General features: G+C 39.6%; 1 pseudogene; it reads right to left on the bottom strand.

Annotated features, from left to right (window-relative positions):
• Positions 1-8794: 8794 nt before the first annotated feature.
• Positions 8795-17746, bottom strand: LOC131820949 (large ribosomal subunit protein uL24-like; annotated as a pseudogene).
• Between the last annotated feature and the right edge of the window lie 397 nt (positions 17747-18143).

The raw sequence follows: 18143 nt of genomic DNA, 5'->3' as shown, positions 1-18143 counted from the left end.
TAGGCATCCATCCTGCTCCTCATCCTCCTCTTTGTCATCATGGCTGTCAGGCCCTGGGGTCTGGTGCTTTGGGTGTAAGACCTCATTTCACCCTCGTGGATACTCTGCGGGGGTTACTGTTCCCCATGGCACACGTGACAAATCGGACTCAGAGAAGGGAAGTGACTTGCCTGAAGTCTCTGACCTGGCTCTGCTACCACCTGGACGAGTGACCTTGGCCCAGCCTTTTCTCATTCTGGCCCTCAGAGTTCCCACCTCTCACAGCACAAGACTGGGCTAGATAGATGTACTCCGAGGTATTATGGGTCTGCTTTCCCAGTCACATCAACTCTCTGGGCCTCAAGTTTCCTCACCGAGTAATAGGGGTAAAAGCGTGAACCCAGCACTGCCTGGCCCAGCTCCATGCGCGGCTGGGAGCAGCTGGTGTGGCCTGTGCATGAAAGAAGGTAGGAAGTGGGTAAAGCAGTGTAGCAGTGTGAGAATGACAGATGCATGTGCCCCTCCCCCAATGTGTGCATGTCTGAGAAGGGGGTCCTCGGGAAAGCACTTGAGATTGACATCCCTCCCTGTCCCTCTGAGCCCCGTGACCTCGGGCAAGTCCCTTCACCTCTCAGAACCTCCATTTTCTCATCTGCACAGTTAGGGTTACCTACAGTGTTTGCCTTGCGGTCTCAAAAACAGTACCGAGCAGTACAGATCGGAAGTCATTGGAAATCTAGTAGCACAAGAACCCTCACCCTAAACACCAACCCCCTTTCCAGTGAGGAGACTGAGGGCCAGGCAGAGGAAAGGACTTGGCCAATCTCAAGTTCTCAAGTTCCCCAGATTTCAGTTTGGGACGACTCCGTATTACAGGTGCCTTTTATTTGGAAACTAGCATCGTAGAAATGGTACAAACCTGCAGGACATCGTACACTTCAAATATGACTTTGAACACTCCTTGTCATAGCGTCGCAGTCTCCCAAGATGCCAACACTTCAGCATCTATGTCAGAAATGGGCTGTCACACCTCAACAGTCCCTTGCCAGGCATCCTGTCTCAGCCTGTGGTTCAGGCAGTACATGAAAATTTATTTTTGCAGTAGTTGACGTATCTATGGGTTGCAAAGCTCCAGAAGTGAAAAGCAGTGTACATACCCAATGACCACAAGAAAGAAGAAAACTACAAAGACTGTGAGGCGAGAGTTGAGGAGGATGTGGAACAGATCAACTCCCCTACACTGTCCATGGAAGTCTGAATTTGTGCATGACTCTTCAAAAACATCAGAGAATTGTCGCATGTTGCTACCCCACGTGGCCCCGAGGGAGGGGATGTCAGAGACAAGGTCTATGTGGAAGTGAGCCTTCTGAAAGCAGAGAGAGAAGAAATGGAAAGACGGAGCTCTACTACCACTAGCCCATGGACTTTAGCCAGGAATCTGAGATACCTGAGGAGCTGGGTAAACATGTGCCTTGTGGAACAGCAGCAGCTGCAAATTAGGCTTTAGCCTGTCTCTGAAGCTGTCTGAGAAAATTTGGGGTCCTAGCAACTGGAACAGAGACACCGTGGAGGGCTCCTACAATCAGGCCACTCCCTCAAATCTCCTCCTTCTTGCTCCCCCCCCAACCTGAAAAAAAGGGGCACAAGGCACAAGGTTGGAATGCAGTGGGGGCAAAGGTAAGGGCAAAAATCAATGCAGAAGGACGTTTCCCAGGAGATGGACTCCAAGCAGTTTAGTTTCAAATTCTTGTTCTGAAGCACGCCTTGTTCATCTGTGTGGTGGCGGGAGTGGATGGGGAGGAGAGGCTGGCTGGAGCCTTCTGCCTGGTGCCCACAGGTACAAGCTTTGAATGATGATCAGGCCTGGAACGTTTTCATTATCACAGGTCTCTGTTTTGTCTTTTAGCGACCCGAGGTCCTCCAAATCAACCTAACAGCAGGGCTCTCTTTATCCGCTTTACTGAGGTTTAATTTACAAACAAAATAATGCCCATTTAAGTGGACAGTTCCACGGACTTTGACAAATGCTACCATCCATGTCACTCCCACCCCAATCAAGAAAAAGAATAGTTTCACCATCTAAGTGCGTTCCCTTGCACCTCTTCCCAGGGAATTCCTACCATCCACATCCAGCCTTAGGCCACCACTGACCTTTCTCTATCACTGCGGATTAGAATTCTCTTTCTTGGAGTCTGATATACACATAAACATACCGTATGTAATCTTCCATGTCGGCCTTCTTTTTCTCTGCTTCAGTGCTTTGGATATTCATCCATGGGGTGGCACAAATCAGTAGGTTAAATCAAAATGGTGGGACACCTGGGAGGCTCAGCTGGTTAAGGACGTGACTTCAGCTCAGGTCACGATTTCAGGGTTCTGGGATAGAAGCCAGGTCAGAGCTCCGTGCTTGGCAGGGAGTCTCTTTTTTGCCCTCTCCCTCTGCCCCTCGCCCCTGCTCACCGCTCGTCCTCTTTCTAGCTCTCACTATCTCAAGTCAATAAATAAGATCTTTAAAAAATAAATAAATCAAATAAATCAAAATGGCTCCTATTCACAGAAAATCTGATTCTCTCTGTTAAAATCACACAGATACACAGAAATATCTTAGAACTAATAAATGAATTAACCTACAGTGCAGGATATAAGATTAAAATACAAAAGCCACCATATTTATACACACTAGCAAAAGAGTGTTGGAAAAAGAAATTCATCACTCCAAAAAAGAAAATCAGTTCTTAGATGTGACTCTAACAAATGATGCAGGGTATTTATATGCTAAAAGCAGGAAAATGCTGGGGGGAAAAAAAAAACAAAAAAAAACAAACAGACAAATAAATGGAGGAACATACCGTGGTCACAAGTTAGAATATTTAACATAGTAAAGATGTGCATTCTTCTGAAATTGATCTCTGGACTTACTGTGATTCCAATAAAAATCCTGGCAGCAGGTTGTGTTGTAGACATAGACAAGCTGATCCTAAAGCTTATATGGAAACTAAAAACAAACACACAAACAAAAAGAATAGCCAAGAAATGTATGGGGGAAAAAAAGAATAAATGTGGAGGAATCATATTAGCGACATTGACAACTCTTCAACAAATGTGTGGAAAACACTGGCTGTCCATCTAAAAGAAAAAAGATCGCACACTTTATACTATAACTCACTAAAACTAAAACTTATATATAAATCGTGAATATGAAACTCTAAAATGTGTAAAAAGGAGCAACAAAATCTTCGATTTAGGTTTGAGAAACATGTTCTAGGTAGAATAACTCCAACCTGCCACCACTTCCCCCACCATCCCCCAGCACGCCTTGTTGTTTTTGTTCATTTGGTTGGTTGGTTGGTTGGTTTGGTTTTGGTTTTTGTCTTTGTTTCTGATAAATATGCTGTTAAAGGGTTTGAGGAGAAAAATCTCAGGCTTGGAGAATGTATTAACAATTACCTCAATAATAGAGGACTCAGATCCAGAGTAGGGGAGGAACTGTCAAAACTCAACAGTAAGGGGCTCCTGGGTGGCTCAGTGGGTTAAGCCACTGCTTTCAGCTCAGGTCATGCTTTCAGGGTCCCAGGATCAAGCCCTGCATGGAGCCCAGCATTGGGCTCCCTGCTCAGCAGGAAGTCCACTTCCCTCTCTCTCTGCCTGCCTCTCTGCATACTTGTGATCTCTGTCTGTCAAATAAATAAATAAAATCTTAAAAAAAAAAAAACCTCAACAGTAAGAAAATAATGGAAAAAATTTTTCAAGAGATACATCAATGAAAAGGATATAGAGGTGGCAATTGAGCACATGAACAGATGAGCACACTCACTGGCTTTCAGACAATGCACACTAAAACTATGGTGAGATACCAGTATTCCTGTATTAAAATTGCTGAAATTACAAAAAGCAAACAAGCAAATAAAACACCAACATGTGACAATATCAAATGGTGTTGAGGATGGGCAGCAACTGGTGCTGGAGGGGAATGTAAGGTGGAACAACCACTCTGGAAAGCAATGTTATTGCTTTTTATGAAGTTAGACGTCTACTCAGCCACATGACCTAGCAATCTCACTCTGAAGTATTTCTCCTAGACGATTTTCAACTTGAGTTCATTAAAATTACCTGTGAGTGAATGTTTGTAGCAGTTCTGTTCTTCATCATCCCAAACCTACTAAGGAAGGCACGGCACATATTGCATGGAGCACTGGGTGTGGTGCATAAAGAGTGAATCGTGGAACACTGAAAAAAAAATAAAATTTAAAAAAAATCACCCCAAGCTTGAAACAACCCAAATATCCTACAACAAAGTGTATTCCTTCCATACAATTAAATATTACTCAGTGGTCTAAAGGAATGAAGTATTAATGCAGTCAACAACTTGGATGAAACTCAAAAGCATTATGTTTAGTGATAGACGCCAGGCTCAGAGAGGTTACAATTTATTTTATTTTGTTTTATTATTTTATTTTAAGATTTTATTTATTTATTTGAGAGAGAGAGAAAGAGAGAGAGAGAGAGACTGAAGGAGAGAGAGAGTGAGCACGAGCAGAGCAGAGGGAAAGTGAGAAGCAGACTCCTGGCTGTGCAGGGAGCCCAAGGCAAGACTCCATCCCAGGACCCTGGGATCATGACCTGAGCTGAAGGCAGACACTTAACCGACTAAGCCGACCAGGAGCCCCAGAAGGTTACATTTTAAATGGTTCCATTTCTATGACTTTCTGGAGATGTTAAAAGTATCATAAAGGAAAGCAAGTCAGTGGTGCCCTGGTTAGGTGTAGAAAAGGAGTGTGACTACAAAGGGATAATACCAGGGTCTTCTTGGGGCTGTACATGTGTTCCGATGGGGGCTACAGGAATCTATACATGTGTTCAAATCCCTAGAACTGGAGGTCCAGAAGAAGTCTATGTCACTGTATTTAAAGATACAATTGGAGAAATAATGACAAAATGGTTTTTTTCAACCAAACATTGTTAGAATTGAACAGTAGTGTATTTCACTAAAAAAAAAAAATATTGAATACATTCTTCTAGGATTAAGGAAAACCATACCTAATGTCAACCCAGATGAACACAAATGAATGAATGAATAGCTATAGAAATGGTGTAAATGTAGGGAAAGTAAATTATTTTGCTCTTCAAAAATTTCTTTAAAATTAACCGAAGTCCCACAAGTTCATTTTTGCTTTTGTTCCCCTCGTCTTTAGAGATGTGTCTTGAAAGAAGTTTCTGTGGCCAGTGTCAAGGAGGTTACTGCCTATGTCTTCCTCTAGGATTTTGATGGATTCCTGTCTCACATTGAGGTCTTTCATCCATTTTGAGCTTATCTTTGTGCATGGTGTAAGAGAATGGTCTAAGTTTTATTCTGCCACATGTGGCTGTCCAGTTTTCCCAGCACCATTATTTTTGTATTTAATTTTTTAATTAATTAATTAATTTTTATTTCTTTTCAGTGTAACAGTATTCGTTGTTTATGCGCCACACCCAGTGTTCCATGCAATACGTGCCCTCCATAATACCGACCACCTGGCCCCCCCAACCCCCCACCCCACCCCTTCAAAACCCTCAGATTATTTTTCAGTCCATAGTCTCTCATGGTTCACCTCCCCTTCCAGTTTCCCTCAACTCCCTTCTCCTCTCCATCTCCCCTTGTCCTCCATGCTATTTGTAATACACTATGGAGTATTATGCCTCCAGCACCATTTTTTAAAAAGACTTTATTTATTTATTTGTCAGAGAGAGAGCAGAAACATGGAGAGCTGTAGGCAGAACAGGCAGAGCAGGCAGAGGGAGAAGCAGGCTCCCTGCTGAGCAAGGAGCCCGATGCGGGACTCGATCCCTGGACCCTGGAATCCTGACCTGGGCCGAAGGCAGATGCTCAACCAACTGAGCCACCCAGGCATCCCCCCAGCACCATTTATTTTCATCAAACTTAAAAGGAGTGCATTTTATTTTATAAAAATTATGACTCAAGTTCATGATAAACATTCCACCTAAGGTTACTACCCATTAGATTCCCTAGATTCTCATTTTTTTTTTAAATTTCTTTACAGCGTAACAGTATTCATTGTTTTTGCACCACACCCAGTGCTCCATGCAATATGCCCCAGCAGCATTTTTTGAAGAGACTTTTTTGTTTCCCATTGGATGTTCTTTCCTGCTTGGCTGAAGACTAGTTGACCATATGACCATAGAGTTGAGGGTCCATTTCTGACCTCTCTATTCTGTTCCATTGGTCTATGTGTCTGTTTTTGTGCCAGTACCATACTGTCTTGATGTCTACAGCTTTGTAATACAGCTTGAAGTCAGGCATTGTGATGCCCCCAGCTTTGGTTTTCTTGTTCAACATTCCCCTGGCAATTCGGGATCTTTTCTTGTTCCACAAAATTTCAGGATTGTTTGTTCCAGCTCTGTGAAAAATGTCAATGCTCTTTTGATAGGGATGGCACTGAAAGTGTAAATTGCTCTGGCCAGCATAGACATTTTAACGATGTTTATTTTTTTCCAATCCATGAGCATGGAGTGTTGTTCCATCTCTTTGTGTCTTCCTCAATTTCTTTCATTGTATTTGAAGTGTTCTATAGTTCCTAGAGTATAGATCCCTTTGGTTTAGGTGTCTTACGGTTTTTGGAGCTATTGTGAATGGAAAAGCTCTTGCACAGCAAAGGAAAGAGTCAACAAAACTAAGAGGCAATCGATCCATGGAATGGGAGAAGATATTTGCAAATGACATTCAGATAAAGGGCTGATATCCAAAAATCTATAAGGGACTTATCAAACTCAACACCAAATAATCCTTCAAGAAATCGGCAGAAGACATGAACAGACACTTCTCCAAAGAAGACATACAAATGGTTAACAGACACATGAAAAAAATGTTCAGCATCTCTAGCCATCGAGGAAATACAATCAAATACAAGGAAATACAAATCAAAACTACAATGAGATACCACCTTACACCAGCTAGAGTGGCCAAAATTAACAAGACAGGAAACAAGTGTTGACGAGGTTGTGGAGAAGGGGGAACCCTCTTGCACTGGTGGTGGGAACGCAAGCTGATACACCCACACTGGAAAGAGTATGGAAGTTCCTCAAGACATTAAAGATAGAGCTACCCCACGACCCAGTGATTGCACTACTGGGTATTTACCTGAAAGATACAGATGTAGTGAAAAGAAGGGGCACGTGCACCCCAATGTTCATAGCAACAATGTCCACAATAGCCAAACTGCAAATGGATAAAGAAGATGTGGTGTAGATATGCAATGTAAAATTACTCAGCCATCAGAAAGGATGAATACCCACCATTTGCATCGGCATGGATGGAACTGGAGGGGATTATGCTAGGTGAAATAAGTCAAGCAGAGAAAGACAATTATCATATGGTTTCACTCATATGTGGAACATAAGGACTAGAGCGGAGGACCACAGGGGAAGGGAGGGAAAACAGAATGGGAAGAAGTCAGAGAGGGAGACAAATCATGAGAGATTCTGGACTCTGGGAAACCAACTGAGGGTTATAGAAGGGAGGAGGGTGGGGGGATGAGGTCACCGGGTGATGGGCATTAAGGAGCACATGTGTTAGGATGAGCACTGGGTGTTATACCCAATTGATGAATTGTTGAACACTACAACAGAAACTTATGATGTACCATATGTTGGCTAATTGAACATAATGAAATCTTTTTGCTTAAGAAAATTAAATATATAAACGTTAAGTGAATGTTGGAACACCTGGATGGCTCAGTCAGCTAAGTGTCCTATTCTGGATTTTGACTCAGGTCATGATTTCATGCTCTTGAGATTGAGCCCTGTGACAGGTGTCATGCTCAGCAGGCTGTCTGCTTGAGATTCTCTCTCTCCCTCTCCTTTCGCCTCTCCCCTTAATCACACGTGCTCTGTGTGTGTGTGTGTGTGTGCATGTGTGTGTGTGTGAAATAAAGAAGTCTTTAAAAAAAGTTAGGTGAATGTTTATAAAACCAATAACAATGCTTTTTGGGGGGGTGCAATATACATATAAATAAAGTTTATGGAAATAAAAGCAATCAGATGGGAGTGTAGAAATAAAAGCATGCAAGGTAAGTTTTTACTTCATACGTGAAGAAAAATTTTATCATTGAAGATGAAATGCCTGATTTTAACTATGTATCACATAATCCTTACAGGAACCACTTACATATAAAACAAAAGGAATAAGTATGAAAGCAAGGTGTAGATTAAAAATGGAATACTGGAAAATACATCAAAAAAAGGAAAAGAGAAAGATAAATACTTCAGTTATACATAAGGTGCTGAGGGAATTGGGTTAAAGAAAGAATGAAAAGACAAAGGAAAGAACGAAATAAAAGAAGGAAGGAAGGAGGGAAGGAAGGATAAAGGAAGCCCGGAAGAAGGAAAGAAAGAGAGAAATAAAGCTACTCAAAATAAGATGATGTGAGTTAGGGGAGACTGGAGAGGGAGACAAACCATGAGACGCTGTGGACTCTGAGAAACAAACTGAGGGTTTTAGAGGGGAGGATGGTGGGGGCTTAGGTGAACCTGGTGGTAGGTATTACGAAGGGCACGTATTGCATGGAGCACTGAGTGTGGTGTATAAACAATGAATTTTGGAACACTGAAAATTTTTAAATTAAATTAAATTTTAAAAAATAAGATGATGATGTTAAAGCCAACCATCCTTACACTAAAGCTAGTTGTATATATTCTAAACTTTCCTGATAAAAGGGAGATTGTTAGGCACAAGAGCTGCAAGACACACAATATGCCATTGAATAGAAACTCACTTTTTTTTTCTCATTTTAACAGTTTTTATTTGATGTCTTATATGAGATTAGATTAGTTTATTCCTCTGTCTTGCCAATGTTTCTTCCTTACATTTCCAGTTTTCCTTTCCTACCTGATGAGATCTGGCTTGACCTTCAAAGATCATTTTGTGGGTTTTGTCTAGCTTTAGTCTAGTGGTAGCCACCTTGCTAGGGTGAATGCCCACATGGACATTCATGCCATTCACCTTCTCACGCTGTACTCATTCAATGTAGATGATCTATTTCTTCTAAATGTAGACAACTTTGCCAATTTGCTGGCTGGCTTTTGTCGTGTCCTGGCACAACCTGTACCTCATCATCCCTTCAGGTGGGCACGGATGAAGGATTGTACTTCTGTGTCAGCTCTTTAGAAAGACAGGAAGACATAATCTTCCTGCGAGTGTGAGAAGGTGCACTAAAATGCCGTTTCTGCTTCTTGCTCAGGTCAGAAGTCACAAAGGGATTCAACTTCCTGTTGGCTGCTGACACTTCCGTGATAGCTGCAAAAGGGAAGAGTGAGACTCACTTTAATGTGTGAACAGAGATAGGCCAAAGGTAAAAGTGTCGATAAAGAGATGCCATGGGAACATAAATTTTAAGGGGAAAAAGAAGGTTCTGATAGTGGCTAAGATAAATTTTAGGACCAGGAGTATTACTGATGATACACAGGGATATTTAATAATGATAAAACCATTGTGTATATATACCACATCTTCTTGATCCATTCATCTGTTGATGGACATCTAGGTTCTTTCCATAGTTTGGCTATATACACAATGGAATACTATGCAGCCATCAAAAGAAATGAAATCTTGCCATTTGCAACAACATGGATGGAACTAGAGCGTATCATGCTTAGCGAAATAAGTCAAGCAGAGAAAGACAACTATCATATGATCTCCCTGATATGAGGAAGTGGTGATGCAACATGGAGGCTTAAGTGGGTAGAAGAAGAATAAATGAAACAAGATGGGATTGGGAGGGAGACAAACCATAAGTGACTCTTAATCTCACAAAACAAACTGAGGGTTGCCGGGGGGAGGGGGTTTGGGAGAAGGGGGTGGGATTATGGACATTGGGGAGGGTATGTGATTTGGTGAGTGCTATGAAGTGTGTAAACCTGGTGATTCACAGACCTGTACCCCTGGGGATAAAAATATATGTTTATAAAAAATAAAAAAATAAAAAAAAATGGTTAATTTATATGTCTTAAAAAAAAAATAATGATAAAACCATCAATTAATCAGGAAAGCCTAACAATCACCAGGCGCCCTGGAAAATAGAACTTTAAATTTCATAAAGTGAGGGCTGATAGAACTTAAAAGACATATAGACAAATCTATTAATAGTTAGAAGTTTCAAAAATTCTCCCAGATTTTGATATAGCAAATAGAGAGAAGGTCAATAATTATAAAGAAGACTTGAACAACACTATGAGCTGAATCGACTTAATTATAGTTCATTCCACCCAATAGCAGTAGAATACACACTTTCTTTAAAAGCACATGGAACATGCACGAGGCAGGAGCCTATCATGGGTTATAAAATAATACTCCATCAAAGAAGAAGGACTGAGAGGGACTGTGGACTCTAAGAAACAAACTGAGGGTTTTGGAAGGGAGGGACGGTGAGGGAATGGGTGAGCCTGGTGGTGGGTATCAAGGAGGGCACTTATTGCATGGAACACTGGGTGTGGTGCATAAACAAAGAATCTTGGAGCACTGAAAAAAAACAAAACAAAATTAAATTAAGATGTTAAAAAAATAGAAGAAGGACTGAAATCCATGTACCCTCTGGGCACAGTGGATTAAACAAGAAATCTATAACAAGAAGATTTCTAGATAGTCCACAGAACTTTGAAATTAACCAACAGACTTCAAAATAACACACAGCTGAAGATAGGGCACTTAGGGAAATTGGAAAGTCACTTGAACTCAAGAGAAACATAATCACATCATGTCGACTTTTGTGTGATTCATCTAATGCACGGCTGAGAGAGAAAATTGTAACTTTCTGCGTTTATGTTAGGAAAGAAGAAAGGTTTGACGTCAATAAAATACAAAACTAAGATGCTACAAAGAGATGTAAAGAAATAAGAGGAAGTAGAAAGAAGGAAGCAAAAAGGCTATCAGAGCTGATGTTCATATGTGGAATTTAAGGAATAAAGGGTGAACACAGGGGAAGGGAAGGGAAAATTAAAAGCGCAAAAACAGAGAGGGAGGCAAACCGTAAGCGACTCTTAATCTCGGGAAACAAACTAGCTGTTTGGATGTATTGGAGGGTTGGATGTATTGCAGGGTTGCTGGATGGGAAGGGGGAGGGAGGGATGGGAGTCTGTGTGGCGGACATTGGGGAGTGCATATGATGTAATGAGCACTGGGTGTTTTAGGCAACTGACGAATCACTGAATTCTACCCTTGAACCTAATAATATACTATAGGTTAACTAAATTGAATTTAAATAAAAATTTTTTTGAATTTTTAAATTGAATTTAAATCAATTTATATTTATTGGATTTAAATTTAATTTAAACTTATTTTAATTTAAACTAAATTAAATTTCAATTTAAATCAACTTAAACTTATTGAATTTAAATCAAAGTATTGAATTTAAATAAAAAAAAATTTTAAGGATATCAATGAAATAGAAAGCAAACCACAGAGAAAAATGGAATGAAACCAATAGCTGGTTTATTGAAAAGATTAATACAATTGATACAACACTATGTAGACTAATCAAGAAAAAGCAGTTAAGATGCTAATGACCAGTGTCAGGAATAATAGAGGAGACATGACTTTAGAGTGCAGAACCGCTAAAGCAATCATAAAGAACAACTTCATTACCAAAAATTGACAATGCAGATAAAATAGACAAATTCTCTCAAAGATGCCAGTCTATGAACTTTGATAGACTGCAAGAAAATACAGAATGCTTGAATACCCTTATATCTCTTAAGGAAATTGAATCTGTGGCTAAAATCCTTCTCACAGAGGAGACTCCAGGCACGGTTGGCCCTGCCAGAGTGTTCTACAAGTAGTTCAGGAAGAAATAGCACCAAATTTACACAATTCTGTCAGAAAAATGAAGAAGGAATACTTCTTGATTCATTCTGTGAAGCTAGAAGTGTCCTTGTGTCAAAACCAGACAAAGGCATTACAAAAAAATATATTCAAAAACAAAATGATATTAATGGACTTGTAATTTATTAAGAGAACCATAAAATTCATCTAAACAGATGCAAGTAATAGGCAGAATAATGGAATCCAGATATATTCATGTCTTTCTTCAACCCTGTAAAGTCTGAATATGTTGCTTTCCATGGCAGAGGGTACGTTGCAGATGTGACTAAGTTGAAGATGGTGAGGTGTGGAGATTATCCTGGATGATCCAGGCGCAGCAATGTAATTACAAAAGTCCTTTTAAGAGGGGAGCAGCACATGATGGTGAAGAGAAGGAGATATGAAAACAGGAGTAGAGGTCAGAGAGGTGAGTGATTGAAAGATGCTATGCTGCTGGCCTTGAATATGGAGAAAGGAGCAGGAGCCAAGGAATAGAGAGAGGTGGCCTTTAGAACATAGGGAAGGCAAGGAACAATTTTTCCCCTAGGGGTCTCAGATGAACATAACTCTGTAGACATATAGATATTGGCCATTGGCCTTGTAAGACCCATTTTAGACTTCCAACCTCCAGAGCTGTAGGATAACAGGCTTGTGTTGTTTTAAGCCATGAAGTATACAGTCATTTATGATAGCTGCAATGTGACAGTCACATAATTCAGAAAAGACATTTAACAAAGTTTAACACCTATTCAGATTAAAAATTATCTGGAAACCAGGAACGGGAAAAACTTCCTCAAGCTGATAAAGGTCACCTAAAACATATGTCCGGGTTTTTTGTTTGTTTGTTTGTTTGTTTGATTTAAAGATTTTATTTATTCATGAGGGGTTGGGAGCAGAGGAGAGAGACAGAGGGAGAGGCAGACTCCCTGCTGAGCCTGAACCAGGAGTCCGATCCCAGGACCTGGAGATCGTGACCTGAGCCAAAAGCAGATGCTTAACCACCTGAGCCACCCAGGTGTCCCTAAAACATACTTCATTGTTAAAAAACACAAAGCTTCCCCTCTATGATCTCTCACTCCTCCTAATAAGCACCAATTGGCACTCTGACATAGTGCATTAAGGCAGGATTTGAAAAAAAAAATTAAAAAGGCATACAAGTTGGAAAGAAAGAAGAAAAATTGTCTTTATTCATGAATGATATGACCATATACATAGGAAGTTCTAAAAGAAAACTCTTTTTAAAAGTGTTTATATCTACTGCTAGTGAGATAAACAAGGTTGCAGGACATGAGGTCAATAACCAAAAACCGATTATAGTTATCTATTCTAAAAACAAACCATTGGAATTAAAAGTATCATTTACAATACATGCAAAACATGAACTCTTTAGGGTGACTCTAACAAAATACGTGTGAAGCTGCAGAACGTACCACAATAAGCATTGCTGAGAGAAATTTGAAACAATCTCAACCAAGGAAGAGATAGATGATGTGTATAAGATTTTAAGACTCAGTATTGCCAAGATGTGTATTCTCCCCACATGGACCTATTGATTCATAGCAAGTCAAATGACTAAAAAGCAGCATGGTGATTATACAACTTTTGCTGGCATACAAAGGATTCAAAGAGCCAAAATAATCGAGATAGAGGAGCACATATTTGGATTTCTCATACTGCCTCACTTCATAAGTTACTATAAAGCTACAGTCATCAAGATAGTGTGGTACTAGAATAAATATAGGCATATAAATAAATGGAAAACAAACAGAAAGTCCAGAAATAAATGTACACATGTATGGGCAATTGATTTTCAACCATGGAGCTCATGTGATTCAAAGAGGGAAAACTTGCTTTCAACAAATATTGAAGAAAAGTTGAATATGTATGTGGAAAACAATGGAATTTCACATTAGCTCAAATCACATGCAAATATAAACCGAAATGGATAATAAGCATATAAAACTTGTTATGATAACAAAAGAAAAAACTCTGTTAACTTGAGTTAGGTCAGACTTCCTACAGCACAAAAAGCATGAACAACAACAACAAAAAAGAAAACAATGGCAAACTGACTTTGTAAAAAAAAAATCAGAAGGCAAACTAAAACTTGCACTTCAGAAGATCTTGTTAAGAAAACAAAATCTGCTAGTATAATTGCTCAATCATAGGGTTGCACTACTGGGTATTTACCCCAAAGATACAGACATAGTGAAAAGAGGGATCACATGCAACCCAATGTTCATAGCAGCAATGTCCATAAAAGCCAAACGGTGGAAGGAGCCAAGATGTCCTTCAATGGATGAATGGGTAAAGAAGATGTGGTTCATAAACACAATAGAATATTACTCAGCCATCAGAAAGGATGAATACCCACCATTTGCATTGACATGGATGGAACTGGAGGAGAGTATGCTAAGCAAAATAAGTCAAACAGAGAAAGACAATTACCATATGGTTCCACTCATATGTGGAACATAAGGAATAGTTCAGAGGACAGTAGGGGTGGTGGGGGGAATTGAATGGAAAGAAATCAGAGAGGGAGACAAACCCTCCAAACTGAGGGTTGCAGAAAGGGAGATGGGGGGAATGGGGTAACTGGGTGATGTGAGGAGCAATGGGTGTTATACTTAATGGATGATGAATCATTAAACATTTTATCAAAAACCAATGATGTACAATACATTGGCTAATTTAATTTAATTTTTTTTTTTTTAAAGCCGTAACGTTGAGAGTCCATATCTGGGCTCTCTACTCTGTTCCATTTGGTCTATGTGTCTGTTCTTGTGCCAGTACCATGCTGACTTGGTGATCACAGCTTTGTACTATAGCTTGAAATTAGGCAACGTAATGCCCCCAGCTCTGCTTTTCTTTTTCAACATTTCCTTGGCAATTCGGGGTCTTTTCTGGTACCATACAAATTTTAAGAATGTTTGTTCCAGAATTTTGAAAAATGCTGTTGGTATTTTGATTGGGGTGGCATTGAAAGTGTAGATTGCTCTGAGCAGCATAGTCATTTTAACAATGTTTATTCTTCTGATCCGTGAGCATGGAATGTTTTCTTACCTTCTTGTGTCTTTTTCAATTTCTTTCATGAGTGTTTTGTAGTCCCTAGAGTACACATCCTTTACCTCTTTGGTTAGATTCGTTCCAGAGTACCTTATGGGTTTTGGTGCTATTGTAAATGGAATCAATTCTCTAATTTTTCTTTCTACAGTTTCACCCTTAATGTTTAAGAAAGCAACTGATATCTGGTGCTGGGAAAATTAGATAGCTATACACAGAAGAATGAAACTCGACCATTCTCTTACACCATACACAAAGATCAACTCTAAATGGATGAAAGACCTCAACGTGAGAGAGGAATCCATCAAAATCCCGAGAAGAATAAATGAAAGAAGATGGGATTGGGAGGGAGACAAACCCTAAGTGACTCTTAATCTCACAAAACAAACTGAGGGTTGCTGGGGGGAGGGGGTTTGGGAGAAGGGGGTGGTATTATGGACATTGGGGAGGGTATGTGTTTTGGTGAGTGCTGTGAAGTGTGTAAACCTGGTGATTCACAGACCTGTACCCCTGGGGATAAAAATATATGTTTATAAAAAATAAAAATTATATTAAAGCAGCAATGTTAACCTCCTTAAAAAATGTGGATGTGTGGGCAAATAAATGATATTTTTCCCTCTGTTTTAAAAAAAAAAAAATCCTAGAGGAAAACATGGGCAGTAACCTCTTTGGCATTGGCCACAGCAACTTCTTTCAAGACACGTCTCCAAAGGCAAGGGAAACAAAAGAAAGCATAAATGAACTTTTGGGACCTCATCAAGATAAAAAGCTTCTGCACAGTGAAAGAAACAGTCACCAAAACACAGAGGCAACCCACAGAATGGGAGAAGATATTTGCAAGTGACACTACAGACAAAGGGCTGATATCCAAGATCTATAAAGCACTTCTCAAACTCCACACCCAAAAAGCAGATAATCAAGTCAAAAAAATGGGCAGAAGACACGGGTAGACACTTTTCCAAAGAAGACATAAAAATGGCTAGCAGACACATGAAAAAAAGGTCATGATCTTTAGCCATCAGAGAAATTCAAATCAAAACCACATTAAGGCAAATATCTGAGGCCAAAATACTTTCTAAAAATCTATGACTTTGTGAGAATAATATATTTTTTTAATAATAATAACTTCATTAGGATATAATATTGTATTTCCTTACATAACTTCACTTATCTTCAAAGCAGAATTTAGAAATTAAATGAATACATAGTAGATCAGTGTAAATGCATAGATTATAGGCCCATATTAGTACATTTTTTTGTACTCTTAGGGTATTTTTATTTTCTTTTTTTTTTCATTTTTTATTTCTGTTCAGCATAACAGTATTCATTGTTTTTGCACCACACCCAGTGCTCCATGCAATCCGTGCCCTCTCTAATACCAAGGTTTTATCTATGAAGCAAAAGTAACGATTTTTTTTTTCAAAAAAATAATTTAAAATCTGCAATGTTCAATGAATAAATCATGGTGTGACTAAAATAATGAGAAAAAAAAAACACATTGCAGCTGTTAGAATGGCAAAACTTGACAAGGCAAGAAACAACAAATGTTGGGGAAGTTGTGGAGAAAAGGGAACCCTCTTACACTGTTGGTGGGAATGCAAATTGGTGCAGCCACTTTGGAAAACAGTGTGGAGGTTCCTCAAAAAATTAAAAATAGAGCTACCCTATGATCCAGCAGTACCCAGTAGGGTATTTACCCCAACGATACAGACGTAGTGAAAAGAAGGGCCATATGCACCCCAATGTTCATAGCAGCAATGTCCACAATAGCCAAATTGTGGAAAGAGCCAAGATGCCCTTCAACAGACAAATGGATAAAGAAGTTGTGGTCCATATATACAACGGAATATTATTCAGCCATCAGAAAGGGTGAATACCCAATTTTTGCATCAGCTTGGAAGGGACTGGAGGAGATAATGTTTAGTGAAATAAGTGAAATAAATCAAACAGAGAAAGTTAATTATCGTATGGATTCACTTATTTGTGGAGCATAAGGAACAGCATGGAGGACATTAGGAGAAGGGGGAAATGAAGGGGTAGAAATCAGAATGGAGATGAACCATGAGAGACTGTGGGCTCCAGGAAACAAACGGAGGGTTTTAGAAGGGAAGGGCGTGGGGGGATGGGTGAGCCCAGTGATGAGCCCAGTATTAAGGAGGGCACGGATTGCACGGAGCACTGGATGTTATAAGCAAACAATGAGTCATGGAACACTACATCAAAAACTCATGATGGGGGCACCTGGGTGGCTCAGTGGGTTAAAGCCTCTACCTTTGGCTCAGGTCATGATCTCAGGGTCCTGGGATCGCGCCCCGCATGGAGCTCTCTGCTCAGTGGGGAGCCTGACTCCCCTTCTCTCTCTGCCTGCCTCTCTGTCTACTTGTGATCTCTATCTGTCAAATAAATAAATAAATAATCTTTCAAAAACAAAGACTCATGATGTACTGTATGGTGACTAACACTACACAATAAAAATTAATTAATTAATTAATTAGTTTTTAACTAAAAAAGCATGAAAGAAAAGAAAAGAAAATCTGGTCCCAGAGAGGGAGAACACTTAGATAACACAGAATTTTCTTGTATATCTGTATATATAAAAATCTCTTTCAAGTCAGTAAAGGGAACATGTAGCTTGTTTTAAATATAGGCAAAATACTTGCACAGACATTTTCCTAAAGACAATACATGTAAGGTAATTAAACACATGTACATTTGTTTAAACTTATTAGTCAACAAGAAAATAAAACTTAAATCCGAAAGGATATAGCATACCACAACTACTAGTAGGGCCACATCCACATGCCTGACAATGATGACCAGACCTGGTAAGGTGAAGCCATTATGGTTTTCATCCATGTTGGTGTAAATGCTAGGCATTTTTCAAAAAGTTTGGCAGCTTCTTACTAAGTTAGGCATGCAAGTACATGTAGTCCTGTCATTTCACACTTAGGTATTTAATTCAGAAAAAGAAAAACATATGGCCACACCAAACCCATATGTGAACGTTGGTAGCAGCTTTATTCATAATGTCCCCAAACCAAGAACATCCCAAATGTCCATCAGTTGGTGAATGGATAGTGAAAGATGGGATATCCATACAAAGTATCAAAAAGGAACAATGCTTGGGCATATCAAAAGTATTACATGGAAGAATGGAAACTCAATATTGCAAGCTGTCTGATTCATTTGGCATATAATTTTTGAGAAGTTAACACTCAAAGGAGTCAAGGGAACTTGGTGGTTGCCCAAGGCT

This window comes from Mustela lutreola, chromosome X (genome assembly GCF_030435805.1).
Source record: "Mustela lutreola isolate mMusLut2 chromosome X, mMusLut2.pri, whole genome shotgun sequence".
Lineage (NCBI taxonomy): Eukaryota > Metazoa > Chordata > Mammalia > Carnivora > Mustelidae > Mustela > Mustela lutreola.
This window is presented reverse-complemented; position numbering and strand designations above follow the sequence as displayed.